Genomic DNA, 24,496 nt, shown 5'->3' on the forward strand with positions numbered 1-24,496 from the left:
TCGCCAACAGGGAAGCCCCACTTTTTTTTTTTTAACACAAAATGCTACTCCACACTGAATAGACTATAGTATAGTGTAAACATAACTTATGGGCACTGGGAAAGAAACAAACAAAACTCCTATGATTGGCCTTATTGTGGTGGTCTGGAACCGGACCTGCAGTACCTCTGATGTATGCTGATACTTGAGCGACGGGAGTCAAAACTGAGAGCAGAGGTTCTCTAACTCTGGTTTCATTAAGAAATAGCTGGTGAGACTGTGTTAAAAATTCAGGTTCAAACACACCTAGTGCCCAGATCTTAGTTTTTAATACTGTTCTCCAATAAAAGTAACCAGGGCTCCTTGGATAAACGGTTGGTTCTAGGACTGGGCAGGAAATTATACAGGATGTGCTTAGAGTATCTGGTAGTTCCAGAACAGAAGTCTCTCAGCCTCCATCTCGTTGTCTCTCTCCCTCATAGACACACACACACACATGGGGTATGTCAAAGAGACACAGGAGCCAACTGAATGAGCTCCCAATAGTCAAAGCTGGAACAATCTGAGCAACAAAGTAGCACTGGATAATAACCCAGTCTATAAAATCTCCGTGAGCCCACGCTGACGTAAATGAATGACTGAACAAATAAATAAATGGCCGTGCATGATTCCAAATAATTTGTGTGGCTATTCTGCCCTCAAGAAGTTGAAGCATGACTCTTCACACCTTACGCATGAACTGTGCACAGTGACTTCCTTCCACAGATGACAGTATTGGGGGCGGGGACTAAGTTTACAGCGTAGAAACATGACAAACATTGTCAGCCAGGTGGTGGAGGTTAACGTCAACAGTGACAAGTCACACTGATACTGTGCACCCTGAATACCATGTGAGGACAGTGGCACTTCACTTCTGTGTTCTTCCTCCCCCTCGGATCATAAGAAACATAAGACAAACCCCAGCTGAGGCACATTCTCCAAAATACCTGACCACGACTTCTCATAACTGTCATCAAAAACAAGGAAAGTCTGGGAAACTGTCACAGCCATGAGGAGCCTAAGGAGATGTGACAACTAAATGTAATGTGGTGTCCTGGGAGGATCCTGGCACAGAAGAGGGACATGAGGTAAAAACTAATGAAATCTGAATGAAGCATGGACTTTAGTTAATAATAACATAGCAATATTGGTTCATTAATGGTAACAAAAGTACCATACTCATGTAAGATAAGAATAGGGGAAACTGAGTGTGGGGTATATGGAAATTCTCTATACCATCTTCCCAATTTTTATGCATATCTAAAAACTATTCTTCTAAGAAAGTTTCTTTAAAAAATTTAAGTTCCAGGGCCCTACCTCCAATGATTCAGATTAGGAAAGTCTGTGGTGGGGTACAGGAATTTGCATTTTTCACAGGACCCCTAGATGATTACGATGCAGATAATTTGGGGTTGAGAAAACACTGTTTTCTGGGGGTGGAGTTTGGCTGGGGGGAGGTAATTCATAAGAAACCTTTGCCCAGGGCTTCCCTGGTGGCGCAGTGGTTGAGAGTCTGCCTGCCGATGCAGGGGACACGGGTTCGTGCCCCGGTCTGGGAAGATCCCACATGCCGCGGAGCAACTGGGCCCGTGAGCCAAAATTACTGAGCCTGCGCGTCTGGAGCCTGTGCTCCGCAACAGGAGAGGCCGCGATAGTGAGAGGCCCGCGCACCGCGATGAAGAGTGGCCCCCGCTCTCCACAACTAGAGAAAGCCCTCGCACAGAAACGAAGACCCAACACAGCCAAAAATAAATAAATAGATAAAGCAAACTGTCAACAAGTAAAAATAAACACTATAAAAAAAAAAGAAACCTTTGCCCAACTCTCTTCTTACATTCAGAAATTCTTCTGGACCACCCACTTGTGCTTGCCACTGTATTCTGACAGCAGATAAGATGGGGGTGAGTTTGGATAACCACAAACAGTTTGGGTTCCCTGCCCCTCTAAACAGCACTATTGTAAAAGCTTCTAATAGTTTAAAGCTGTTAAGTTTCAGCTTAATTTCTTACACAGCAATAGATAACTAATATACCACCCGACCATGAAGCCAGAGACTTTCATTTCCAGTGTCATCAGGCTTCACTTGTTATGGAGGGTGGTACCCACACGGTGACAGCAACAGCATGAGTGCTCAGGTCATACGGGGCACCTGCCAATATCCGATTTACATTTTTCTCATCAAGGCTTCCCTGGTGGCGCAGTGGTTGAGAATCTGCCTGCCAATGCAGGGGACATGGGTGCGAGCCCTGGTCTTGGAAGATCCCACATGCCACGGAGAAACTACGCCCATGAGCCACAACTACTGACCCTGCGTGTCTGGAGCTTGTGCTCGGCAATGAGAGGCCGTGATGGTGAGAGGCCCGCGCACCGCGATGAAGAGTGGCCCCCGCTCGCCGCAACTAGAGAAAGCCCTCGCACAGAAACGAAGACCCAACACAGCAAAAAAAAAAAAAAAAAAGTGCCTCAGGAGTAGCAGTGAGGATGGCCTTGACGCCCTAAATCCCCACGGCCCCCACACAGCAGCTAGAGCTTTGCACAGCCTCCCCTGGTTCCCGTGGCAGAGTCTGTGCTTTGCCACACCGTGGCCTGGAAGTGGGTCTCAGCCTCAGCAGCCTCCTCAGTGTGACTTCCCACCCCCGTGCCATCCACCTGCCAGCGTCTGCCACTCCCTGTCACTCCCTCGCACTTGGCCCCCTGCTGTACTTTCCTCATGTCACTTTGTGGTGGACACAAGGTCTGACTCCCCAGTGGCCATTTCTGCTTCCTCTTCTTTTCCTGGCAAATGGGATTCCAGTTTGGATCGGGTGACAACAAATTTGAGGGAGCACACTGGTTCTCCCCACTCCTGGAACTGGGGGGAACACAACTTATGCTTTTGTCCTGGACACAAATCTTGAGGGTCTGGGATAACGGTGGCCACTTCCCTTTCCACTGCCACGGATCAGTTTAGAAAGAGCACGGGCTACAGTTCTGGCCGAGGAGACGTGAGGGGTGTTCTGTTGGGCGCTGCTACAAGCTTTCCTCACTTTTAAAAAGGGGAACAAGGAAGGGAGGGAGCTGCTCTCTGCCCTGCACCCTCCGAAGGTTTGGGTGCTCGGCGTACAAGAGGGGATTCTTGCTGCTGCTGCTGCAGCCGACTTGCAGACGCTGGCCACTGCTGGCAGGCCTTGACTTCACCGTGGAGCCACTGGCACCACCACGTGTCCTGAGAGCTTAAACCTATGCTGACTCCTCTGTTATTACGGCCAACAGCATATGCACTATAGATATCTAAACTCACCTTTTTGCTGCTTTATCACTGCTACCTTCCCGCTCCTAAAATGTAAGCTCTGTGAGGGGAGGGGCCTGTCCCTCCATCACTATGTCCCCATCACGTGGACTGGGCATTGTCTGGCACAGCTACAGCAGGTGCTTGATAAATGCTGGCTGCATTCATGTATGAGGCTCCTCCAGGGCAGGGACTCAGTCACTGTGGCTTCTGGGAGCGGCAGGGGCTCAAAAGCCTTCGCTGGATCAACAGGCAGGGAAGCCAGAAGACAGCTGCTTAACAACACACTTTATTAAGACAAACAACTCAAAACGTACAAAAACAACCTAACAAAGGAGACGCAACAGGGCTGGAGGTGCCCATCCCAACTAGCTGCCCACGCAGAGGGCCGATGCCAGCCCCTAGCTCGCCCTCCTCCTCCTACAGTTGGAAGGGCTCCACGGGCCACCTTGCCCTGACGGTGGGATCCACGTGGTCCTGAAGGCGGTGCCACTTCATGTGGGCATTCCGACCCTTGATGTTGCCAAACACCCTGAGGAGGCACCAGAGGACACAGGGGTCAGAGCAGGGGGAGGCGGGTAGCCCTGAGGGGGGCACCCCAGAGGGCTGAGGGCAGGCGGTGTGGGAGAATCCAGGGAAAGGGCGGTACCTCTCACACTCCCGGCAGGGAAAGAAGCCCTGGCCCTTCCTGCTCCCCGGCAGCTCAGGGGTCCGCTTCGAGCCGGTGTTTGGGCTGGAGTTGGGGATGGACTCCCTCCTATAACTCTCAGTAGTCCTCTGTAATTCGGGGGTTGGACGGTGGCTGGGTTTCCTCCGAGGGCTACGAGTGACCTGCACAGGGGGCAGAGGTGATGAAAGGATGCTGACGGCCCCGCCACCCTTCTAAGGGAGAAGCAGGTGTCCAGAGCGTCCAGACGTCGCGGGGTGCACCCCCCCACCGCCACCCAGCTTGGATGAGCACCGGGCATCCAGATCCGTGCTGAACTCCTGAAGCCCTACCCCGAGACCCTCTACCTTCGCTTCTGTCCTGTCTGCTTCACCCAGCTCTCTCTTGACCCTCTTTTCCGGCACTGGGGCTCGGCCGCAGTCAAAATCGATCATTAGTTTTTGCGTGTAGTAGTACTCGACACACTGGGCTACTGTTTTTGTCTGGACCTAGTGGAGGAAGACAGAAGCCGGCTAAGGACAGTGCCTCAGGAGTAGCAGTGAGTATGGCCTTGACGCCCTAAATCCCCTCCCTATGGGGCCAGCCGCCACTTTTTGAAAGCCCTCCTGAAACGTCTCTCCCCTACGGCTTGGTATGCTCCTCTGCTACGGGGGACAGAGAATCAGAAAGTCCTCCTGGGGATGAAGGAGTTCAGAGAGAAGCCACCAGAGTCAACACCATCTAAGCTCTGCACGCTCTGAGCAACAAGGCTGGCCCAGGAAGGCTTCTCTCCAGGAAAACGCACACAAAGGTACACACGAGGACGCTCACTGTGACATCATGTGGAGCCACATGTCTAACGACAGGGACTAATTAAAGCAGAGTGTCCTTACGTGGTGGATACCTCATAGCCTTATGCGACAGCTAGGCAGAGCCCTCCAAAAAACTGAAGAGGAAGGAATACTTCCCAACTCAGTCCGTAAGTTCAACATTTCTCTGATACCAAAGCCACACAAAGATATTACAAGGAAAGAAGGCTACAGACCAATGTCCCTCATGAACATAGATGAAAATTTTGAAACAAAACTTTAACGAACAGAATCCAACAATATATATATGTATATATATATATATATATATATATATATATATATATATAAAGGACAATATACCATGACTAAGTGGAGCTCATCCCAGAAACGTGAGGTTGGTTTAACAATCTAAAATCAATGTAATTCATCATATTAAACTTAAAAAAGAGAAATCATATGAGCATCTTGATAGGTGCAGAAAAAGCATTTGATACAATCCAATGTCCATTCCTGATGTAAACTCTCAGCACAATAGGCATAGAAGGAACTTCTCTTCAACCTGATAAATGATACCTACAAAATCCCTACAGCTAACGGTGGAGTGGTTTCCCCTCAAATATCATGAACAACACAAGGATTTCCACTCTCACCACTTCTACTCAATACTGTACTGGTGGTTCTACAGTGCAAAAAGGCAAGAAAAAAAGTAAAGGCATCCAGGTTGGAAAGGAAGAAATAAAAGTGTCTTTATTTACAGATGATAGGCCGGTCTATGTAGAAAATTCAGTGGAATCCACAAAAAAGTTACCAAAACTAGTAAGTCAGTTTGGCAACATTTCAGAAGACAAGATCAATATAAAAATCAATATTATTTCTATACATACTAGCAACAAACCATTGGAAACTGAAATAAAAAAGAACTCTATAACATCATAAAAAACACAAGTACTGGGCTTCCCTGGTGGCGCAGTGGTTCAGAGTCCACCTGCCGATGCAAGGGACACGAGTTCGTGCAACGGTCCTGAAGGGATCCCACGTGCCATGGAGCGGCGGGGCACGTGAGCCATGGCCGCTCGGCCTGCGCGTCCGGAGCCTGTGCTCCGCGGCGGGAGAGGCCACAATGGTGAGAGGCCCGCGCACCGCAAAAAAAAAAAACCCAACAAAAACAGAAAAAAACCAAGCGCTTAGGAATAAATCTGACAAAAAGTATGCAACAACTGTACACTAAAAACTTCAAAACATTGCTGAAAAATTAAAGATTGAAATAGAGAGATATACCCTGTTCACGAGTCAGAAGACTCAATATTGTGAAGGTAACAACTCTCCACAGTTGACCTATAGAGTCAAAAACAGTACCAATCAAGTTCCTAGCAGGAATTTTTATTTTGAAATTGACAAGTTATTTCTAAAATTCATAGGGAAATAAAAAGGATCTAGAATACAAAAAATAACTTTGAAAAAGAATAACAAAGTTGAAGGACTAATATTTTCTGATTTCAAGACTTAGAATAAAGCTACAGTAATAAAGACAGTATGGGAATAGCTTAATAAAAGACAAACAGATCAATGGAACAGAATACAGGGTCCAGAAGTAGATGCATATATATATGGCCAACTGATATTTAACAAAGGTACAAAAGCAACTGAGTGGAGAAAGTATGGTCTTTCCAACAAAAGGTATAGGAACAGTAAATATCCATATGCAAAAAATGAACTCACCTTGCACCCCATACAAAAATAAACTTACAATGGATCATAAATCTAGAAATAAAACCTAAAACTAGAAAACCTCCAGAAGAAAACATAGGGGAAAATCTTTGTGACTTTGGGTTACGCAAAGATTTCTTAGATAGAACACGAGAAGCACAGTCTATAAAAGAGAAACTAGTAAGTTAGGCTTAAGCAAAATTGAAAACTTTATTTCAAAAGACACTGTTAGGAGACTGACAAATTGCATATTGGGAGAAAATATTTCCAAAGCACATATCTGGATAAAGGACTGGTGTTCAGAACAAAATAAGAATTCCTACAGCTCAATAAAAACACAGACACTCCAATAAAAACAGAGGCAAAAGATATGAACAGACAGCTCCCCAGAGAAGGTGCACATATAGAAAAAAAACACAAAGATGCTCAGCATCATTAGTCATTAGGAAAATGGAGTCAGATGCTACAGTACACTCATTAGAATGGCTAACATTAAAGAGACTTAGCATACCAAGTGTCGACGAGGGTGTGGAGCAACTGGACCTTTCATAACCTGCTGGTGGGAATGGGAAGTGGTATAGCCACTTTGGAAAACAGTTTGGCAGTTTCTTAAAACGTTAAACATACATCTACTATAAGTTATCCTCATTCCCCTCCTAGGTATTTATAATCCCACCCCCATCTCTGCAAAAAAAAAAAGAACCCAGTACATGTCCATACAAAGACTTGTACGTGAATGTTCAGAGCAGCTTTATCTGTAGTCATCAGTAACTGGAAACCGCCAACAGGTGGATGATTAAATGAACGGTGGTCCTTCCACACAGTGGTATACTCCTCAACAATAAAGGGATGAAGTATGGGTACACACGACAACATAGATGAATCTCAAAATCATTAGGTTGAGTGTAAGAAGCCAGACAAAGCAGATCACATGCTGTACGATTATTCCATTTATATAAACCTCTAGAAAATGCAAACTAATTTAGAGTGACAGAAAGTAGACAAGACTTGACTAGGGACCTGGGTGGCAGGAAGGAAGGGTTGCAAAGGGGCAGGAGGGAACTTTTGGGGGTGACAGATATTTTCATTATCTTGATCATGGTGGTGGTCTTACAAGTGTATAAATATGTCAAAAACATTAAATCTTACACTTTGATTATGTGCAATTTTGCGTACATCAAGTTTAAAAAAGAGCAAAATAATCAGCAGGATATTAAGTATATGATGTCATCCTTCTTTGGGAAAGTGCATATAGGTGTGTAAAATCCGTATGGGCAGTAAATACCTGGCAGGTTATCAATCAGAAGTAGGATTGTGGGGAGGGGCCTGGAGGGCTTTATTTTGAACATGGGATTCATTTCTGTACTGTTTGGGGTTGTTCAAAGCAATGGCATTTCAGTTGTCAACTGTTCACAGCATGAGCAGAGTATCGCCCCTGACAGGCCCTGCAGTTCTAGCGCCTCGGCCGTGTGAAGGAGCCTTGTCTACACCAGCCTGCCATGTTCGCCTTACCATCCTGTGTATCAAGTAGAAGTCCTTCTTGTAGGCACAGAACGCCTTCTTAAAGAGCCTCTTCTCCATGGAGGTCCAGATGTCCGAACCTATTGGAGAAACAGCCAAGAGGAGGAAGGCTGTTTCTCCTTCTGGGACCACAGCCACGGCTGAAGTGCAGACTCCCCTCTTTTTCAGGCCATCGAGCGCCCATTATATGCCAAGATTTCTGCTAAGCCCCTTACTTGCTTTATCTCACACAATCCTCACAAAAACCTTAGCAGGTAGGGGCTCTTACCATCCCCACTTGACAGGTGCAGCAACTTGAGGCTTCCTCTGGTTAAGAGACTTACCAAGGGCAGCCGTGGGCCCCTGCTTGCCTGACTCCAAGGCTGGAGTGCTCAACTGGGAAACCTGAGCCCACCCCAACCTGGCACCCCCCTTCTGGCCTGGAAGAGCCCACGAGGGAAACAGTGGAAAGGGGAAGGTTGGATCCAACTAGAGAACAGCACCCACTGAGTCCCCCAGAGAGGCCGGGCCCTTCTGGGAGGGCAGGTGTAGGCCCCAAGAGAACTCCGGGAGGCACGTGCAGAGCTTGCCATGGAAACTGACTGGCTCACAGGGGCCTCAGCCAGGCCAAAACCACGCGGGCAGCCACGCTCGTTACCTGTGTAGTGATAGTTGGCGAGAGGGTGAGTCTGTGGCTTCTGGGGTCCTCTCAGTAAGAGGGTCTCCAGGGCAACCTGGAACGAGAGGAGTGGTGGGCAACTCTCTGAGGGAGGGAAGATGAGGTGGAGACCCGCCTTCATTCTTTCATTCATTCAGAAAATATGTGCAGCCCTCCCTAAAGCCACCCCTACCCCAGGGCGACTCAAAGTGTGGTCGGTCTGTGGACTGGCCACCAGCTGTCAACCACTTGGGACACATTGCCTACAGCACTAAGCGGACTGTTGAGTGCAGCTGACGTTACCTTTTTCATAGCAAGATTTACTTGATGACGAAACAGTGTGTGGACTTATTCTGGCACAAGCTCCTTATTTCTTCAGGGAGCAGCATTTGGAGTGGCACTGCCCCCGCCCTACCCCATTTTATGGTCCTCATAGAACTAATCATTATCTATCACTTTAAAAAAATGTATTTCATGTGTTCACTCTCCTAAAATGTAAGCCCTGCAAAGAGAGGGCATTTGTCTTGCTCAACAGCGTAACCCCGGTCAGGACTAGCTATGCAGTTTGCAGGACCCAGCGCAAAATGGAAACACGGGGCCCTGTGCTCAGAAACTATTAAGAATTTCAAGATGGTGGCAGCAGAGCATTAAACCAAGAATGGGCCCCTGAGCTGGCCCCAGCCTGATACCATGACATCACCAGGTATCAGGAGGACCCAGTAAATGTGTGCTGATTACTCTGCTGAGCACCCACCACGTGCCAGCCACTGCCTCTCAGCTTGAGAAAAAGCACCATGTAGCCCTGACTCTAGGGTCTCCAACTCGGGTGACGTGACTTCCTCTCCCACTACACACAGTTGGACTTCTTCATTTGCTAAACTTCAGGATTGTGAGGAGGGTCCTTGGAGGAGGCAGAGGCATTTCTATTGCATCAGAGGTTTTCATACACCATTTTTAATCAAAAAGTCACTGTTCAGTAAATAAACCAGATTAATGCAGGCCCTGAGTTGGTTCTGCTAGTCACCGCCTCCCCAGTGCCGCGCTGAGATGAGGTAACGCTGGAGGAACCCTGGTGCTCTGCTGTCACCCCAGATAAATAACTGATGGAGCCCGTATGTGTGCATTTCCCCTACGTTCAAAAGGACACCACCAGTCCCAAAGCGACCAGGGAGAAGGGTGGGTGGCCAGCCTTTGGTTCTCGTGAGCTGCAAAGCCCCAAGTAGAAGGTACGTGTCTTGCGCCTAGAGCCCCTGGCCCTAAGAGAGCAGGGAGCTTCCCACAGCTCCTCTGAGCAACCCCTCGCCTGCACCGCACCTGGATGTTGCCCTGGGCTTCATGCAGACAGTGCAGAGCGAGCTCCAGGTTGGTGCCCCCGCCCGGCATCACGCTGGAGCAGGCCACGTTGAAGAGCTCGGTCACTGTTTCCAGCAGGCAGCCCAGCAGGGGAAGGAGAGGAGACACAGAGGGTCAGCAAGTGCCAGAGAGGAAACCTCCCCAACAGCACAGATGGGGCGGGGGGCTCCTGTCACCATCTCCCTCACCTCTCTGTTACAAGCAGGCTGAGGGAAGGGAGGGAAAAGGAGGACGGGCAGAAACCCTGCTCCTGGCACCTGCTCTGGATGGCCTGCCCAGCTACTGGGTGAGAGGAGAGGTGGGGCAAGGGACTGCAGCACAGCAAAGCAGTCCTGCACTGAAGGCCAACTCTGCCCACCCCACCCCCGCCTGGGGATCACTGTTTCTTGGTCAAGGTGAGAACTGGGAGGAGAAACCCCTTGGACATGGAGGAGGGCCCTCGGGAACCTGGCCCCAAAGTCTCAGCCACCTCTATCCTGTGTCTTCGGGTTGGTCATCACATCTCCCCATGGCTTCCAGACCAGAGTAGCTACATGCTCGTCACTTCCAGCCAGTGATCTGTCCTGGAGCTCTGGGATCTCAGCCTGAAACCGGCTTCCTATGTTGATGTGTCTGAAATGAGGCCACACACATGGACATAAAAGACATATGTGTGTGACCAAGATGGGAAATACAAGAGAGATGTGCGGTGAGCCCTGCTCAGCAGGGCTGTGGAACCCACCTTTTGGCCATCTCTCAGACACAGGGAGTGCTCATCAGCCCAGTAGACACGCGCAGGTATTCCAGAGACCTCTTGAGGGATACTTCCTTCCTTCCTCCAATTGGCTTTATCGCCAGATTTCTGGCTTCAGGCGTTTGGGGTCTAGGACAGGGGAGGTATGTGCTGATACCTGGCATTCTTCTGTATCCAAGGTAACATCCAAGCTACAAAACAGTATCTCACTGCGCCATCACCAATTCTATCTAGAACCCCAGGGTGCTGGGCATTCTGTCCCCAGAGATCCAACTATGGTATGTCTGGACAGAAGGAATATTGGGGAAACACCTGGAAAAATCCACCACGTCTCTGCTAGACAGGTTCTGGGTCTAGACCTGACTTTCCCGTGATGCAGGCTCCCTTGGGAAAAACCGACACTGGAATGCAAGGAGGGTAAAAGCATCCCCACATTGCAAGGACCCTCAGGTTCTAAGTCTGTTCCAACTCACGGTTCAGTGCTGATCTTGCTGTTGTCCTTCACCACATTGATGCCAAAAGAGCCGTCCATGTGATCTGGAAAACACCCAAAGAAGAGCCTCAAGAAGACTGGCTACAACTGACCCATGAGGCCCTTTTTGCCTGCCTTTCCAGAGTAGCTAAAAGCAGGCTCTTCAAGATTGCATGGTATACACACACTACTGTATATAAAATAGATAATCAACAAGGACCTACTGTATAGCACAGGGAACTATACTCAATGCTCTGTAATAACCTATATGGGAAAAGAATCTAAAAAAGAATAGATATGTGAATATGTATAACAAAATCACTTTGCTGTATACCTGAAACTAACACATTGTAAATCAACTCTAATCCAATATAAAATTGAAAATTAGAAAAAAAAGATTGCATGGTATGGAGTTTCCTCAAACATTAAAAGTAGAACTACCATATCATGCAGCAAACCCACTTCTGGGTATTCATCCAAAAGAACTGCAGTCAAGACCTCAAAAAGATATCTGAACTCCCACGTTCACTCCAGCACCATTCATAATAGCCAAGATGTGGAAACAACCTAAATGTCCACTGACAGATGAGCACATAAAGGAAATGTGACATAAACATACAATGAAATACCATTTAGCCTTAAAAGGAAATTCTGCAATATGCAACAACATGGATGACCATTGAGGACATTATACTAAGTGACATAAGCCAGTCACAGAAAGAGAAATACTGCATGACTCCACTTATATAACGTATCTAAAGTAGTTGAATTCATATTGATAGAATCAAAGAGTGGAATAGGGGTTACCAGGGGTTGGGGCAGTGGGAAATGGGAGGTTACTAATCAATGGGCATAAAGTTTCAATTAATCAAGCTCTAGAAATCTGCTGTATAACATTGTGCCTATAGTCAACAATAATGTATTGCACACTTAAATATTTGTTAAAAGGGCAGATCACAGATTAACTGTTCACATCACAATAAAATAAAATAAAAAGATTGCATGGAAGGGGGATAATACTTCTGAAAAAGTAGAGTAAGGAACTCGGCAAAACAACAAATTTACTTACAAAAATCATTAAAAAAAAAAAAAAAAAAGAACAGTAAGCTAAAGTCTCTGCAAGTTGTCCTAAAGGCATACAGCATTTTAAGAAATACTCATTCAAGAAAATCTACTAAATCTTGGGAAGAACAGTGAGAGTCTGTGGCACTGGAGCCATGGCCCACTCCCTTACCCACCTAGCCCCCAGCTCTTTGTAACGGAAGCTCTACCCAGGTAGGTGCAGCCAAGGAGATGGGGGCTTCTTCTTCCCCTGGCTCCCATGCTTAAGGAATTAAAGTAAGATAAAATAAAAATTTCTCATCAAAGAGAAAATGCCATCAAGAGATGGAAATTATATTTTAAAAAGAAACAAATGTGGACTTCCCTGGCGGTCCAGTGGTTAAGACTCCACGCTTCCACTGCAGCGAGCACGGGTTTGATCCCTAGTCGAGGAAGTAAGATCCTGCATGCTGTGCGATGCAGCCAAAAAAAAGAAGAATCAAATGGAAATAATTCAGGGGTTAAAAAAGTACAATAACCAAAATAAGGCTCAACAGAAGATCTCAGCTGGCAGAAGAAGTGATCAGCAAACCTGAAGATAGAACAATGGAGACTATGAAATCTGAAGAACAGAGAGAAAAAAATATAGGAAAGTGAAGAGAGCCTCAGAGAAATGTGAGATGTCATTAAATGCAACAATATATATGTAGTGGGAGTACCAGAAAGAGGGGAGAAAGGGACAGAATATTTAAAGTATTAATGGCTGAAAATTTCCCAACGTTGATGAAAAACAATATGTATATCCAGCAAACTCTACAAACTCCAAGAAAGATTAAACACAAAGAGCTCTACATCCAGACATAACATAGGCAAAATGTGGAAAGCAAAAATAAAGATAAGATCTTGAAAGCAAAAAGGGAAAAACAATTTGTTACATACAAGGGCACTACAGTAAAATTAACAGCTAACTTCTTAACAGAAACGATGTAGGTTACAAGGCAATGGGATAATATATTCAAATTACTGAAAGTAAAAAAGTGTTAACCAAGTATCTTATATTCAGCAAATTATCTTGCAAAAATGAAGGTAAAATAAAGACACTCCCAGATAAATAAAAACTGAGGATACCTGTTGCTGGCAGACCTGTCTTACAAGAAATATTGAAGGTGAAATATTATTCAGCCCGCAAAATGCAACAAAGTACTGATACATAGTGCAACGTGGATGAAACCTAAAAACATCATGCTAACTAAAAGAAGGTATTCATAAAGGACCACATACTGTATGATTCCACTCATAGGAAATATGCAGAATAGCGTAATCGATAGAGACAAAGTAGATTAGTCGTTACCCATGGCTGGGGATGGGGAGGATGGAAAGGAGGGACTGCTAATAAGTACAGGGCTTCTTTTGGGGATGATGAAAATTTCTGAAAACTGATGGTAGTGATGGTTGCACAGCTCTGTGAATATACTAAAAAACATTGAATTCTATACTTTAAAGGGATGAATTGTATGGTATGTGAATTATATATCCCTAATAAAAATAGATACTAAAGAAAGTCCTTCAGATTGAAAGCAAATGACATCAGATGGTAACTTGAATCCAAACAAAAAAAAAAAAAAAAAAAAAAAGCGAAGCGCTATTAAATATGGGTAACTATAAAAATCAGTATGATTACATATTTCTTTTCTTTTCTTAATGGCCTTAAAAATACCTGCATAAAACAATATGTATTGTGGGCCTGTAACATACAGAAATATAATATATGTGACAGTAACTGCACAAGGAGCACAGCTGCATTGGAGTAAAGGAATATCACCTCAGACAGTAACTCAAATCCACAAGAATAAATGAAGAGATCAGAAATGGTAAATAAGAAGGTTAATATAACAACCTCTATAAATCATGCTTGCTTTCCTTTATCCGCTCAGTGTTTTTACACGAAATAAAATTATATAAAGCAATAAACATGACCAGTAAGGTATTACTGGTTCTCTCACATATAATAGCAAAAGAGTTAGAAGGGTTAGAAGAGTTAGAAGAATTAGATTACAAATCAATAAAAGGCAGCAATTTGGAAAATTCACAAATATGTGAAAATTAAGCAACACACTGTTTAATAGTCAGTGTATTAAACAAGAAGTGGAATGATAAATTAGAAAATACTTTAGCTGAATGAATATAAAAACACAACATATTAAACTTACAAAATGTAGCTAAAGCAATGTTCAGAAGGAAATCTATAGCTGTAAAATGCCTGTATTAAAAAAGAAGAGGGCCTTCCCTGGTGGCGCAGTGGTTAAGAGTCCGCCTGCTAGTGCAGGGGACATGGGTTCGTGCCCCGGTCCGGGAAGATCCCACATGCCGCAGAGCAGCTGGGTCCATACCGCAAAAAAAAAAAAAGAAGAAGAAAAATCTCAAATCATTTATGGTCAACTGATTTTCCACAAAGGTACCAAGACAGGGCTTCCCTGGTGGCGCAGTGGTTGAGAGTCTGCCTGGCGATGCAGGGGACATGGGTTCGTGCCACGGCCTGGGAAGATCCCACATGCCATGGAGCGGCTGGGTCCGTGAGCCATGGCCACTGAGCCTGCGCGTCCGGAGCCTGTGCCCCGCAACGGGAGAGGCCACAACAGTGAGAGGCCCGTGGACCGCAAAAGAAAACAAAACAAAACAAAGTACCAAGACTATTCAATGAGAAAAGAACAGTATTTTCAAGTGCTGGAAGAACTGATACATACATGCAAAAGAATAAATTTGGACTCCTACCTCATACAGTATATAAAAGTTAACTAAAGATTGATCGCAGGCCTAAGAATAAGTTGGACTTCATCAAAATTAAAAATTGTGTACTGCAAACCATATCATAAATAAAATGAAAGGACAACCCACAAAATGGGAGAGAATTTGCAAATCATATATCTGATAAGGGGCTTGCATCCAGACTATATAAGGAACTGAGACAGCGCAATAATAAAAAGATAAGAATTCAATTTAAAAAATGGGCAAAGGATCTGAACAGACATTTCTCCCGAGAAGATATACAAATGGATAATAAGCACATGGAAAGATTCTCAACATCGTTAGCCATCAGGGAAATGTAAATCAAAACCACATGGGCTTTCCAGGTGGCGCAGTGGTTGAGAGTCCGCCTGCCGATGCAGGGGACACGGGTTCGTGCCCCGGTCTGGGAAGATCCCACATGCCGCAGAGCGGCTGGGCCCGTGAGCCATGGCTGCTGAGCCTGCGCGTCCGGAGCCTGCGCTCCGCAACGGGGGAGGCCACAACAGTGAGAGGCCCGCGTAACGCAAAAAAAAAAAAAAAAAAAAAAAAAAAAACCACAATGAGGGGGCTTCCCTGGTGGTGCAGTGGTTGAGAGTCCGCCTGCCGATGCAGGGGACGCAGGTTCGTGCCCCGGTCCAGGAGGATCCCGCTTGTTGCGGTGCGGCTGGGCCCGAGAGCCATGGTCGCTGAGCCTGCGCATCCGGAGCCTGTGCTCCACAACGGGCGAGGCCACAAACACTGAGAGGCCCACGTACCGCAAAACAAACAAACAAACAAACACCCCACAATGAGCTACCACTTTACACCCACTAGGATGGTTATAATGAAAAAGACAGATAAGAAGTGTTAGCAAGGATGTGGAGATACTGGAACTTTCATACAATGCTGGTGGAAATTTAAAATGACCCGGCCATTTTGGAAAACAGTCCGGCAGTTCCTTAAACGGTGAGACATAGTTACCCTTTGACCCAGCATTCCACTCTGAGCTGTATACCCAAGAGAAATGAGGACTTATGTCCAAAAACAACTTATACATAAATGTTCTTAACAGCACTATTTGCAATAGCCAAAGGACGAAAACAACCCAAATGCCCCTCAACTGATGAATGGATAAATAAAATGTTGTCTCTCCAGAGAATGGAATATCATTCATCCATAAAAAGAAATGAAGCACTGATGCATAGTACAACATGGATGAACCTTGACAACATTATTCTAAGTGAACAAACTACACACAGAATGTCACATATTGTATGATCCCAATTATATGAAATGTCCAGAATAGGGAGACCCATAGAAAAAGTAGGTTGGTAGACTGGTGGTTGCCCAGGGCAGAGGAGCTGGGGGCTACAGGGCCTGTGTGTAACCGCTCGTGGATATAATCATCTGGGGTGATGAAAATGCTCTAGAATTAGATTGTGGGATGGGTGTACAATCCTAAGAATACACTAAGAAATCACTGTACACTTTAAATGGGTGATTCATATGGCATGTGAATTATATCTCAATAAAGCTATTTAAACAATTACTCGAAAGGGCAGGCAGAATGGTGGTTAGGCTAAATTGAGTCTATTTTCTTTCTGGCTACAAAATTATAAGCACCCAGAAGGCTGCTGGTCCCAGGTGGTCCTGGGATAGTTCTGAACAGCAACAGGACCACCAGACCACACCCAAGCTTAGGCCAGAGGGAATGGCTGGACCAAATTCTACAGGGGGCGGGGGTCTGGCCCCCCGCAGGCCTATCATGGGGTGATCAAGCTCACTCACCAAGCATGGCACTGATGTGCCTGTCGGGACGGGCCCGGGCAGATGTGGAACAGAGAGTGTTGAAATACAGCCCAGAGCCCTCCCGGATGGGGCTGAGCATCGGGGGTGGCGTGTAGGCAGGGCACTGGGACAGTCCCTTCAGGAGGAGGTCCACCAGGAACACGGGCGAGCACAGGCAGCTCTGGCGGCATCCTCCCGGGCCCGGCTCCCCAGACATGGAGGGCGGAGGAGGGATGAGCAGTGCCTTGGGCCGTCGGAGCTTCTTCCTCTTCCGCTTCCTGTGTTGGCTGCTCTCCTTGCTGTCTCTCTCTTCCCCGTCCTTCTCCTGTCCCCGGAGAAGAAGAGACTTCAGAAACACAAGGGTCACCTGAGGCCACCGGCCCCACAGCTCAGTCCTCAAGATGGCCTGAGAGTGGGAAAGGGTACTGACCAGCCAGACGCACACCCAGCATGGCCGTGCAAAGAGTCCTCAGCGCAGGAAGCCGGGCAGGGCCACCACGCCTGAGCCAGACTCCAGACCCTAAGCCGGGCGATATTTGAGGCTGGGGCCTTCTCAGGCACACATACCTCCCAAGGAGAGGCCCTCATTCAAACCATTTTGGAAATTTATGTCCATTGTTAAAGTGACTGGCACTTAAAGTGTGGGGGCCAGACGGATGCAACAGCATGACAAAAGGAAAACCTGTTGCCCTCAAAATCACAGCAGCTCCTGGGAGACAAGCAGTGGGCTCCATGCATCCCGTACCCGAGTCCAGCATGAACGTCTCCAGGTGGGGTCTTCCAGCACAGGCTGAAGAGACGACGGCTTGAGCTTGCTACACTCTCTCTTACCTCCACGCAATCTCCCCTCCTCTCTGCCCATCTTACCCCTCCTCATCCTCCAGCTCTCAGCTGCAACACCCCCTTCCTCAGGCAGGGTCTCTGGTGCCCTCGGGGCTCCTACAGCTCCCTCTCTCAGCCCGGCCCGTTCTGGGTGGTCAGCGTCCGGGGATGGGTCTATCTACTCCGCTGGGCTGGGAGCCCCAGGATACGGGGACAAGCCTGCTGTGGTCGCTGCAGTGTCCCCAGCCCTGCCCAGCACAGGGCCAGACACAAAGGAAGTTCACTGGAGGTTGAATGGATGAATGAACACGCAAATCAAGCTCTTCTGGAGTCAGGATTTGGGGGCTTTTCTCACAGCTCCCACTGGCAGCTGGAAAGCAGCTGGAAGGAAGTGCACCCACCTTGCTCCCCGGAGGATGGTTCGCTGGAGCCACAGGCACCGACACAGGGACCACCAAAGGGGATGCGGTCATGTTGTCCAAGGACTTCCTGGCTCTCGGGGAACTCTGCCTGTCCCCCTCCGGCCTCAGCACCTGTCTTGGTGGCTTGCAATACTCCATGCCACACAACTACACACAGAGAAGAGCCAGCCCTTTAAGAGACACAGTACGTAGGGAGCAAGGGGCCCCTCCAGAGCAGCACAGCCCTGACTCCCGGCCCCCAGCCAGGCTCCCCGCAGGAGGGCGGCTCCATCCTGAGATGAATGGCAGCTTCGAGCCCCTTCACCTGCGGCTCCTGCTTCCCTCGAGGCGACGGCCACTGGTCGCTGTGAAAACACATGTGGCTGCTCAGCCCTCTCTCGGTATAAAACATCTGGCTGCAATTCTTGCAGATGTAAGTGCTCCTTGGCTCTGCCCAGTCTGTGGGACCACCATTGTGCTGGTTCCTGTGGGGAAGAAAGGGAGAATGGGACTCCGTCCCCAAACACTGATCCTCTGACAGCTTTGGACGAACCCTAAAGAAATGGAGATGATGCCCCCGATTCTCTGTGGCCTGGTGCTCACCCCTTCAGGAGTGAAGCATTCAGAGCTCGCTCACCCAGGGCCAGCACATCAAAGCCACCAGAGGATTCCCGAGGGGCTTCGGAACTTACCAGCCACACGCCATGTTCTCCTCCTTCATCGGGTGGGGGAGCCGGTAGATATTTCCACCCTGAAGACGAAAATACATCTGAGCCAACATATCAGAAATGAGATGCAAGAGTGAAAACTATAAGACTTGGAAGAAAACACAGGTATAATTCTTGGTGACCCTGGAGTAAGCAGTGGTTTCTTGGATGACTCCAAAACCAAACAAAAGACAGACGTATTGGACTTCATCAAAACTTACAACTTCTGTGCTTCAAAGGACAGCATCAAGAAGTGAAAACACAGAATAAGAGAAAGAAGTGCAAATCATGTATCTGATAAGGGACTATGTAGATTTCTGTATCTGTGATACATAATGAACTCTCACAGCTCAAAAATAAAATCACAACCCAATTTAAAAATGGGCAAAGACTCTGAAGAGACACTTATCCAAAGAGGATATACAAATGGCCAATAAACACATTAAAAGATGCTCAGGATTATTAGCCATCGGGGAAATGCAAATTAAACCATAATAAAATTATCATTTCCCACCCACTAAGGTGGCTGTAATCAAAAGAACCAACTGGACAATAACAAGTGTTGGTGAGGATGCAGAGAAACCGCAGGCCTCATACACTCTGGGTAGGAATATAAAACAGCACAGCTTTTTGGAAAAGTCTGGCACTTCCTCCAATAGAATTACCCTAGAGCCCAGCAATTCCCCTCCTAGGTATTTTACAAGAGAAATGAAAACATATGTCTAAACAATAATCTGTACACAAATGTTCATAGCAGCGTTATCACAATGGCCAAGAAGTGAAAACAACCCAAATATCTATCAGTTGATGAATGGATAAATAAAATATGGTGTATCCATACAATGGACAAGTTACCAGCGATAAAAAGGACTGAAGTTCTGACCTGTGCTACAGCACAGAGGAGCTCTGAGAACATCATGGGAAGTGAAAGAAGCAAAAGACACAAAAGGCCACACAGCGTTATGATTCCAATCACATGAAGTGTTCAGAATAGGCAAATCCATGGAGACAGAAGGTAGATGCATGGTTGCCAGGGGCTGGGAGGGATGGAGAGATTGTGGGTGACAACCAAGGGTGTGGGGTTTCTTTCTGCGGTGATGAAAGTGTTTTGGCAAAGAGTGGCGATGGGTGCATGACTTTGTAAACAGACAAAAAACCACTGGACGGTGCACTTCAAGATGGCGAATTAGATGGCACGTGAATATTAAAGCTATTAAAAAAAATAAGACGTGGAGGTAGCTGTGGTGTGACAGGAAGGATGCTGGACCTCGGAGCATCACGAAGAGACGTGGCCGAGCTCTCTGCACCCAGGACGTCGTGGGCACGATGTGGGAGGACCCAAGCTGCTCCACAAGGGCGGACCGGCGCCAGGCCTGCAGCAGGGGCCAAGTCGGACTTGTGGACCTGTGATTCACAACCAGAATAGACACAGCATTTCACGTACAAATATCAAGGGCAAAGGAGCTCTGCCTTTACATGCTCTGAAGAAGAGAAGGAGGCAAATCCAAAAGGAAGCGAAAGGCAGAAAGAAAGCAAATAGAAAAAGTTTAGTGAAGAAACATGACGCAAAGTGTCTCTGACAACTCTAAAGCCCTGTTCTGTCTTGTGTGTGTGTGTTGCAGGGCGGAGGGTGATGGGAGGAACCATCACCCCTCTGGACCTTCAATCCCCCCTCTGTAAACAAACTGCATCTGACGATTTGCTGAGGTTATATACAGTGCCTGGACAAGTCAGAAACACGGACACAGGTAAGGACGACACTCTGCCTCCCGCATGGTTAGGTCCCGTGAGAGGGCCCTGGTACCTGGATCCTGTTGAATATCGTCAGCTTGGACTTGGAGTCCCAGGGGGCATCCGCTGGAGGCCTGGCTGACGACGAGAAGGAGGCCATGGCTACCTGGCTTGGAGAAGCCGCACAGCACATATCCATTTTTACCTTCTCCTTCTCGAAGTCTGAAAAGGGCTGGGCCCTGGAGTTGCCAGAGAAGAGCCTGTAGCCTCCGCCCCAGGAGCAGGCCGGGCCCTCTCCACCTTTTGTGGCCCCGGAAGCCGTGCCATTCTCAGCCTGGGCCTGCTTCCCTGGGAGGTGGGCTCTGGATGGCTCCTCCCCTCCTAACTGGGTCTGACACAGGCTCCCGGGGGAGATGTCCCCCAGGTCCAAGGTCCCTTTCGAGGATCTCAACTGCTTGGCCAGAGAGGAGATGTCTGGCTTCCCAGGAGGGTCCAGGGACGACGCTGTGAGGGCAGGTGGAGCAGCAGCCACTTTTGGTCTTCCCTTTGTGTCCTGCCTCACGCTGCTGGGGGAGGCCTCTGTGGGGAAAGAGGGTGTGGATTTTCTCCTGCGGGCTAGGGATCCCTCTGGCTCAGGGTTCACGGGGCCAGCATGGAGAGAGTCAACAGTGGGCGCCATAGGTGGGGGCTGCCGTGGCCACGGCCCCTGCAGTGACTTCAGGGCAACTTGCTTGCCGTCGGGTGTGGGAAGCTGGGAGGAGGCGGCAGCCACCTGGGTGTGGGAGAAGATCCGCTGGGACTTGGTGATCATCTGGAACACCTGCATCTGCTCGTGGCTCACCAGAGACTCCTGAAACCTCAGGAACAGCTGCCGGAAGAGCGGCGTGGCATCCGACGGGAGGCCGCTGGACTTTGGGCCGTTCTGGGGTCCAGGCTCACCAGGGTTCTGCCACGAGAAGGAGTCGCAGTCGAACTTGCTCTTCTTGGAAGCCCAGGAGTCCTCTTCCCCGCTGGTGCTGGCATATCTGGGGTCACCCGAGGCTTCCCCCGGTGCCTTCAGGAGCGTGGGAGGGAAGGGCGGCGTGCCCTCCACACCGGTGCCCCAGCTGGGTGAGGGCTCCCCCGCAGGGAAGTCGCTGCTGAGCCCGGGGCAGGCCCGGAGCCCTCCTGGGACGGCACTTCAGAGGGCTTGTGGATGACAAACATACTGTTTCCTTTGCTCTTAGGGCAGCCCGACAGGTTTCGGAGCCACTGGAAACTGTGGTCTGATGGCTGGGAACTGGCGGGGACCGTCTGGCAATGGAACAGAGGCAGGCAGGCGGGCAGGGGAGCGCCCTCGGGCCAGCCCTCCAGGGATGATGGGGGCTGGAGCAGCGGCAGCTCCGGCTCGGCTGGGTCGGGGCCGCTGTTCTCCGCTGCCCCTGAGCGGATGGCTGTGAACACGTCCATGGCAGGCTCCTTCCGTGGGGGCCGGGGCTCCTCGGGAACCTCAGTGCCCAGGGCTCCTGGGGCCGCCGGGGTGCTGGCTGGGCCCCAGAAGGAGGACCCTGACGAGGGCAGGGAGGAACAGGCCGTGATCCTCCCTTCGCCGCTGTCTGAAGGCCCTCCCGGGGCTGGCCTGGGAGAAGGGATCTTCTGGCAGACGATGCTGTTCCCGATACAGCACAGGAGATCTCGGTTGGGCAAGAGGGAGCTGGGGAATGGGGCTTCCGGGGGCACTAGGGACCACAGGCTCGCGGGTGCGGGCTGGTTGGCAAACTCGTGCGCGTGGGGTGAGTTCCCGCAGGGCTCCTCCTCCGGGGGGGCCTCCTTGAGGATGCACAGGCCGTGCTGGACCTCATAGTGCCGACGCATGGAGCGGTAGTCGCAGTACCTCTTGCTGCAGCCCTGCTCAAGGCACACAAAGGGCTTGGTCTTCTGGTTGGTGAGCATGTGCCCGGTCCTGGCATCACATGAGGAGAAAGTTAGTGGGTGTCTCGGGGTGGGTCACCCACTGCAGGAACCCAGGCGTGTCCCCAGGGGGCAGCAGTATCGCAACTCAGAAACTGTGCTCAGACCCTAAGAGGAAAGACCCCTGCTACGGCCAAAGACGTCTGGAAGGGGGAGCTCTTGCCCTCACCCCTAAGCAAACCCCTAATCTGAGATTTAAAAAATCAGTGGGAGCCAAGTCAGAGTTCCCCAAAGTGGGTTCCTAAGGAACACCAGTCTCCAGAGTTGCTCCCTGAGGACTTGGGCTCAGCTGGCAAATAAGTTTGGAAAAAACACTCTTTACTTCTTGGAGGTTCCTAGTAGCAAACTGAAAAGCCACAGAGCAGATAAAGAGAGATCTGTTGAACTTTCCATGTCTCTCAAACTTATTTGCCCACAAAACCATTTTTTTAAATAGACCCGTTTAGCATCCCTGAGAACCAGAGAACCAGAGTTCTGAGAACGCACTTGAGGAAATGCTAACTTGGGGATGATCCTTCTTTGAACAAAGGAGTCTTTGCCTTCCCACAGGAGTCCTCTAGACAGCTACCTGGGAGCCCGACAGCAACAACAACAAAAAGCCAAATTTGCCTATAATTTCTGCAAATATCAACGAATGCAAGTATGTATTATATTTACATCATACTTATACCTGCATTAATATGTTATAAATATAAACAAATGGGTAAATCACCCTCTGGGTTCCCAACAATCCTACTCCGGATGGTTCTAATCAATGGAACCCAGTAAATAATGAAACCCTTTCCCAAACGTGGACCCTTGGCCTCCATCTGAGGGAAGCAGCAGAGAGGGCATCCGGAGACCCACTTTCTAGCCCTATTACCAGCTTGTGACAGGAGTAAATCATTTCCCATCCTTAATGGCGAGAGGGGAGAGGATACAATGAAAGCGGGATCCATCGAAGCCTCAGTAAAGGCTGGGCGAGCTGTAAACATGCAAGGGATCGTCCTCTCCCACTTACGAGTCTCTCAGTTTGAAAGTCTGTCTCTCCTCCCTCGGCAGCAAGAAAACTTATCATTTCTAAGACATGAAGAACAAACGGAATTCTGCTCCTCTTACACTGAGCTTGCTTTTTAAAGTCAAGTTTTGAAAAAAAATCGAGTTAATAAAAGGGAATTTAAACAGGAAAAAAGAGAGTGAACACTCCATTGCCATGTTCTAGAAACAGGCATTTCAGAACCCCTCACGCCCTGGTGTTATCCCAACATATATTCCTCATGGAGTGCATATCTGTTCTGCTCAGACACCTACCAGGGACTCTGAAACTTTCTCTACACAGTTAGCCCAACTCCCTCCATGACAAAATTGCCTCTGGAGTGTGTTTTTAAAGCACATGGGTCCTGTCTGAAAATCGCAGCGGCGCTCTCCTCACTGGAGTGAATCTGGAGGCTGGGGAGGGCGGGCTGTCCGGGGCAGTGTAGGCCCTGCCCCCCCCAAACACTGGCCGTGGTAGGAGCACAGGTCGCACACACCTGGGACACCCGACGGTGGGGGGCGGTGCAGGTGGATGGTACGGGAGGCAAAAGAACCGGGAACACGCCCAGCCCCCAGCAGCCCCCTGAACAGACATCCCGACCAGACTCCTCTCCTGGCTGTGGGTTACGTAGTGCTTGCTGAGAGAACTGGCAATGCTGAACACCTTCCCGCAGAGGCTGCAGTCCAGGAGTGGGTTCTGAGGGGACCTGTGCGGCCGCTTTCCTTTCCTTGTGCTCCCAGACGTGGCCCTGCCTCCTTCGTTAGCCTCTTTGGGCACCTTGACCACGCCTAGCCCCAGGTCTAGACAGAGGGAGCAAGCATAGGTTATGACATCCGGGGACATCGGAGCCCGGGCGGAAGTACTCTACCACCCTCGGACCAACTTCAGCAGCTGAGTCCAACTCAGGGAGTTGGCCGAGAACCCCAACTTCAGCAGCTTCACTCGCAGAGAAGACCAGGCTTAGCACCAGGTGAGGGGGAGAAGGGACCCTGGTCAAGCCACACCTCCAGGGCAGCACCCAATCTTGAAGCCACACTTGGGGGGTAAGGGAGGGGACAGCAACAGTCTGAGTGCTTCCAGGACAGAGTGACTGGACAGGCAGGACTTC

The 24,496-nt window shown here is 48.7% G+C and overlaps 1 pseudogene across 1 annotated transcript in view; it reads right to left on the bottom strand.

The window, feature by feature from the left end:
* Window positions 1-3,559: 3,559 nt before the first annotated feature.
* LOC307067114 (zinc finger protein 541-like) overlaps window positions 3,560-24,496 on the bottom strand; it is a 56,356-nt pseudogene continuing 35,419 nt past the window's right edge. Inside the window, exons 2-14 of the transcript in view lie at window positions 23,927-24,188; window positions 20,497-22,365; window positions 18,678-18,736; window positions 18,311-18,470; window positions 16,763-17,093; window positions 11,169-11,232; window positions 10,432-10,574; window positions 9,924-10,027; window positions 8,610-8,685; window positions 7,964-8,052; window positions 4,301-4,441; window positions 3,936-4,117; window positions 3,560-3,818 (exon numbers count right to left, since the gene is read on the bottom strand). The product of the transcript in view is annotated as a zinc finger protein 541-like (transcript). The remainder of the gene's footprint in view (window positions 3,819-3,935; window positions 4,118-4,300; window positions 4,442-7,963; window positions 8,053-8,609; window positions 8,686-9,923; window positions 10,028-10,431; window positions 10,575-11,168; window positions 11,233-16,762; window positions 17,094-18,310; window positions 18,471-18,677; window positions 18,737-20,496; window positions 22,366-23,926; window positions 24,189-24,496) is intronic.

The sequence above is a fragment of the Hyperoodon ampullatus genome (assembly GCF_949752795.1).
Source record: "Hyperoodon ampullatus genome assembly, chromosome: 18".
NCBI classification, from domain to species: Eukaryota; Metazoa; Chordata; class Mammalia; order Artiodactyla; family Ziphiidae; genus Hyperoodon; species Hyperoodon ampullatus.